Source organism: Callorhinchus milii, unplaced genomic scaffold, assembly GCF_018977255.1.
Source record: "Callorhinchus milii isolate IMCB2004 unplaced genomic scaffold, IMCB_Cmil_1.0 Scaffold533, whole genome shotgun sequence".
NCBI lineage: Eukaryota > Metazoa > Chordata > Chondrichthyes > Chimaeriformes > Callorhinchidae > Callorhinchus > Callorhinchus milii.
Genome location: NW_024705274.1, coordinates 24,920 through 30,570, shown reverse-complemented (window position 1 = coordinate 30,570; position 5,651 = coordinate 24,920). Strand labels below are relative to the sequence as shown.

At 49.4% G+C, this 5,651-nt stretch overlaps 1 pseudogene; it reads left to right on the top strand.

The window, feature by feature from the left end:
• Positions 1-409: 409 nt before the first annotated feature.
• The window catches only part of LOC121852181, a 29,838-nt pseudogene continuing 24,596 nt past the window's right edge, over positions 410-5,651 (top strand).

Sequence of the window (5,651 nt, the reverse complement as noted above, 5' to 3'; positions counted from 1 at the left end):
CAAATGAAGAAGATCTCTTGCTACCGGTAACCCAGTCCCCAACCAGATCAGCCCGTAACCTATAAGGCAGTGCCCCTTCTACGTGCGACCTTCACGTGACGCGACTATGGAGTGTTAAGATTCCGTAATTCTAAGTACGACAGCAAACCGAGGGAGAGCTATAGATAATGATAGTTCCCACATAGCTTGCACAGCGAGACGAGTCCATTGATTGTCCCCAACGCTTACGGCACCACGAGTTGGTACCGCAGGTTCTTAATATTTGCTAGCGACGGGGACAGGGGCGAGTAACTTGACAACTGGTTCTTTATCTTTCTATTGCCCTGTGATGACGTGTTCATTAACAATGCGTCTGCTGAGTTTGTTCCGCACGATTGCGTTTAGAATCGAAAGTGGAAGACACCTAGCGATGGTCGATCTAGATGAACCAAGTCTAAGCAATCTTCAGCGTTGGTACTGGCTCAATATCAATCCTGTTATCTAGTGACCGGTACTCGGTTCTGAACGGCTGTAGTTCCCGCCGCCTAGTACCTCACCGGACGATTTGCTTGCGACGACACGTTTTTTATCACCTCGTGGGACCCACCATAACTAATTCCCAACAGAACTCAGATCTAACGGTCATTCAAGCAAGAGGAGATCTAATAGGCGCATTATTAAGCGATCGCGAAATCCGCACTAAACATCATCACAGGACACTGTTAAATTATCAGTTATTTGAACTCGAAGACGAGGCTCAGAATTTCGGTGTGAAATAGAACGCTATTCACTATTGGGATGTGGGGGAGTAGCCGTAGGCCTTAAGTGGATGAAAGATCATTAGCAAAGGGAACCTGCTAACGCTCATGGCTGCTTTTAGCCCCCCCATTAGAATTTCATTCGCCCATTATCGTTTGTAACACTTCCTTCCCACAGCTTATTTTGTCAAATCCTGTTTACTCTACCTTGTCCACACCCCATCACTCGCAGAAATTAAAGTGCGACGTATGAACTCCTGATCTCCCGTCGTTCCCAACTGGGTCGCCGAAACATGCGTCCATGTATTTGCATCAGGGAAGGCTGTTAAATCACTGAATACATAAGCCATTACGTGGACATTCTTATGGCTGTTATCTGTCCGACTAATACATTTTAGTTAAGCATCTTCAAGCTTGTTTTAGTAGCACCCACACTTGACCGTAGATGGAATGTAACACTAGTCGGTTCGTCTTCGCTTACTCTTGCCCATGCGATTGTCACATATGTTGCATGGGTTGACGTTCTCAACCGGGCTACTTGCATCAGCTACTAAAACCACCCCCATACGTAGAGCTACGTAACAGAATAAATGCGACGCCCCACCAGGTTTACAGGCAATGCGGTGTGAGCGCTAGCCAATCGTCTGTTAAAAGGGCAAGAAGAGCTCAGCAAGATCAGAGGTAGAGCTTCGAGAGTCACGTTAGCGTTCGGGTCTGCTGCGTGACTTACATATTGCAGTCAGTGTGGGAGCTAAGTCCAGGCAAAGTGTTACTTCGAAAATCGATGAGGTTACTAATCACGACGAATCAGTGTTATTACACACTGACACTGGAGTCCTGGCCAACTGTTGAATGTTGTTCTTTACGTTTACCAACGAACCTATTGGTAGTTACACGCAGCTGTTAATTGATTTACGAAAAGTAATACCTTAGCAAGCGAGGCACGACGCGGTATTTTAGTAGATGTATCTGGACCTTCCCACCTACTCGGTACTAACGCTATCCTTAATAATTCAGAGCCTCCACCAGTTGAGTGGCACCTATTCTCGCTGTTTAACTAGTTATCGCACCGTGGGGGCTGTCACACTTTGGATGCTGTAGCTAGGGGGTAGTCGCTCGTACTGCGTAAGTACCCATACCTTCCTCATGTATCCGTGCTATTTCATAGGCCGGGATTTGCTTGACGCTGTGCGCCACTATGTAGAAGCAGTTGTTGTGGGAGTCGCGTCAGTCTCTCGGACAAAATGGGTCTGGCTGCTAAGGCGGATTTGATCATGGTACCTCAAAGCATTGGTGGGGATCGGGGCGCGCTCGCCCGCATGCGCTGACCATGCCTGGACCACGTTCATCGGCGGCGCCAGGTATAATATAAAGTCTTCCTCTTGAGTTAAACAACATGCGCTACGACTGACCTCATCGCGCCAACTCACCGGCCCACAGGGACAAGGCCCAGGAGGCGAGACCGTCTCTGCCAGACGTAGTCGGCTTCGACTAAGTACCGCGCGTTTGGAGTGCGCCTGTCCCCCTGCGATAGACGTAGGTGATGGGCAATTAGTGGCCGATCTAGTTTTGGGGTGTACTTATTATGTGAATTACCCCACTAAAGCACATTCACCCAAAACGCCATCGTAAACAGGGGTTAGCAATCTACCAAGATGATAAGCTGTGGTACATACTAGTGCGAAAACACTTGGGAGAGGGAGTACTATGGTCACTTTCCAGCCGAAGTGACCGCGTTCCATGACTTCTTCTCTCATACTCATGCCCTAAAATTTAAAGGTACGGCAGCAAATCCGACTTCTCCGTTGGTAGTTCGAAAGCATGGTTACTTTTAACCAAAGTACGAAGCTGGCGCAGTCTGAGACCCCGGACAAAAATGATAGAAACATCTTCTTACGGTTTGTCGTTGGCTGACTATACAGTGGCGAGTTGACAAGAAACATTTTCAGACGGATGGTCAAGATTCTTTATCGTATCAAATAAGGAATTCTAAGTCGTACCTATCGTATTTAATGCAGCTCGCCACTGCTTAGTGATGACCCACCTAGGCAACTTCACGCCCTGTTAATGGCGAGGTAGACCCTCTAATATGCACATACGGTGCGTGGAAGTCGAGACGAATCCATCCGCACGGCTGGGTACTATTCACTCCGCGCTGGCGCGATGACGCCTCACGCGCAATGACGACACCAGAGATCCAATCTTGATGATCGGCAGAAAACTGGCTACAGCACCACGTCAATTAGGACACTTGGCAGTGGTCGCAAATAGCTAGTCACCCCACTACCGGCAAATATCCATCCGATCGTACCAACTGAAAATTCTCCTTTCCAGCGTTGTTAGTAAGCCTTGCTGGGTTTTGGCGTTTGATTCAAAGTGTCGTGCCAGCGACAGTGATACGGGCAGACACAGCGACCAGGTCCGATACGTGCTGGTGCATCGAAGGGGACGTTCTTGTACATACGAGTGAGCCTGATTAATGAGACGGCGGAACACTGGGTGAGTCGTCCATGAGGCTTCATATCGGGTGTACTTAGTAAGCTTCGGAACGACACGCCTTGTCACCCGTAAAGGACTAAACTATGACCATGTGGGGATGCCAACCTTAAGACGTGTGTCGCGGCCCGAGAGTTGTAACTGCAGAGATCATTGTCCTGTCTCCTTATTTCGCGTTCACTTCTTCTTACTCGCTAGATTGAGACGAGTATACGTTCAGTTGGTTCTTGCTCCGAGCAAAGCGACGCGGCGGCGTCCAAGGACAACACTACCCGTTTCGGGTACAACGTCGTGACATGGCAAGCCTAGGGTGATTTGGAAGTATTATATACGGCTGATTTCCATACTAAATGTAGTGACCTCTCCCACCGTGTACGGGCTATGATTAAAGCTATTGAACGCAGTACCCGCGCTAACGAATCGCATTCCCCACACAAGCGTCATAGTGACACTTCGCCCACTCGTCGGGATGGACACAACGTGCGGCTGCGTTCACAAATAGAGGAAACGCTACGTAACTCCAAAACCCCCTGTGCGAACCCGACCCACACGTCCGCGCCATAGCGAAATTCACTTAAGACTCCGAGCTGGCGTTAATTGATTGTCTGCCTATCTTATCGAGGGTCACTGTCTGGGGGTAATCTCGGGTTTGGTGCTGTGAGATCATCATGATACGGAATGTATTCCTATTCTATACCCGGGAGTGGCTTAATGTGGTAGAAAGTTCAGCACTCTATGACCACGCGTGTAAGGACCTAAAACACAATAGAGTCCCCTGTGAAGTACTTAAAGGGAGAGGGGTATAGCTGTTAGCCGCGGGTTCACTCTAAAACGATAGCCATGCGAGCTGGTAATGATAGCGTGAGAGCACAGGGCTATCAGATTAGGTAACTAGTGGACCCTCGAGAGCAGCGGGAACGTCACAGTGTCTCGGTGCGTAAGTCTATTTCGCTGAAATCGGTACCTGGGTCGAGGATCAAACCCGTCGCTCGCATATAGTTTAACAAACACGCCCGACTGTCTGGACCACGGTGGACCAACTCGAATTGTGTATGGTAGCTACTATCTAGGAGAGGCGTCAATAAGCAAAGGTTAACCATATGGGGCTGAGGCGAACCACTAGCGCCCATCTACGAGATACCGACGGCCAATCCATTAGATCGTTGCCAGAAGATTTATCGCGAATCCCGATAACGCCTTTGGTTAATTCTGAAGTGGAAGGCCTCTGCAAAAAACCCTGTTGGGAGCGCGTCTCGCTTTCCATGTCCCTAGCGAGACCCGTGTCGCCAGATCTTTGGTCGAAGGATGGACATCCGGAGATGGGTGACGGGCACCTCCTCCCACAACCAGATCAGCAATAGTATGTACGTGGCAAGTTGTTTTCCGGGCGAAGTTCACCCTCGTTCTGTTGTGGTCTTAGGCCGGGCGCCCAAGACGCCGGAATTTAAGCTGACAAACAGCTCTCTAAAAAGGCTCGACGGCCTCAGTCTTTAACAGAACGTTCGTCGAATACACTATAAATTGGAACCGGAATCGCTAAGTCAGCGACTACGTAGTACCGCTTGTTGATACCAGCGTCCCTGACGAAGACGCAGCAGCAGACTCTCACCTTATCCGTTGCCCGACTCTCTTCTCCAGTATATCACACCTCCGATTGCTATGTGCCTTCTCTCCCTCACTAGCATGCAACATTACCCAGCTCAAGACGTTCTAACTCACACCTGTTAGTGCCATCGACAGTTAAGTTCAGGAGTACCGGAATGCAGCGTAATATCAGTGCGACACTCAAAGCGCGAGGGTGTATGGCATCATCAAGACCTCCATGCCTTAATAACACCTTAATTCGGTCGCCAGTGAGGTACCACTACCCGCCTAACGCTCGAAACCACGATAGATCATGCAGAAAGACTCGCACGCACTGACGCCGGACCCAGTCCCCGCTTATAACGTTCCCGGTCGGCCTCTTGCTTCGAATACGACTATCCTATGTGTGCTCACATGTTTCTTCGAGGTCCTCAAGGTCTGACACGACAACCGCAGTTCCTACCCTGTAACCCGAACCGGGGTCCTCTAAGTTCCGGAAGTGATAACTGAGAGTGCCCCGATCCTAACCCTAGACAAACATATTGCGTCAAAGGCCTCAGTTTGATTTCGCGGGTTAGAGCATACCATGCAGCGAGGCAGGTCTAAAATTCACGAATGGACTCGTGCACATTTATCAAGCAGGGAAAATCTTATCATTCATAAGCACTTCCCTACTCCTATAACGGTACTCAACGGGCAGGTCACATTTCCGCAACCTATCTTGAAGTTCGATCGAGTGTATGCTACAAAAGGAGTCCCAAGGTGGGTGCAGGTCTGCGAACTTGAGAGAAAACTAATCCCAGCTCACATAGCAGTCGCGCAGTAGCATGCGTG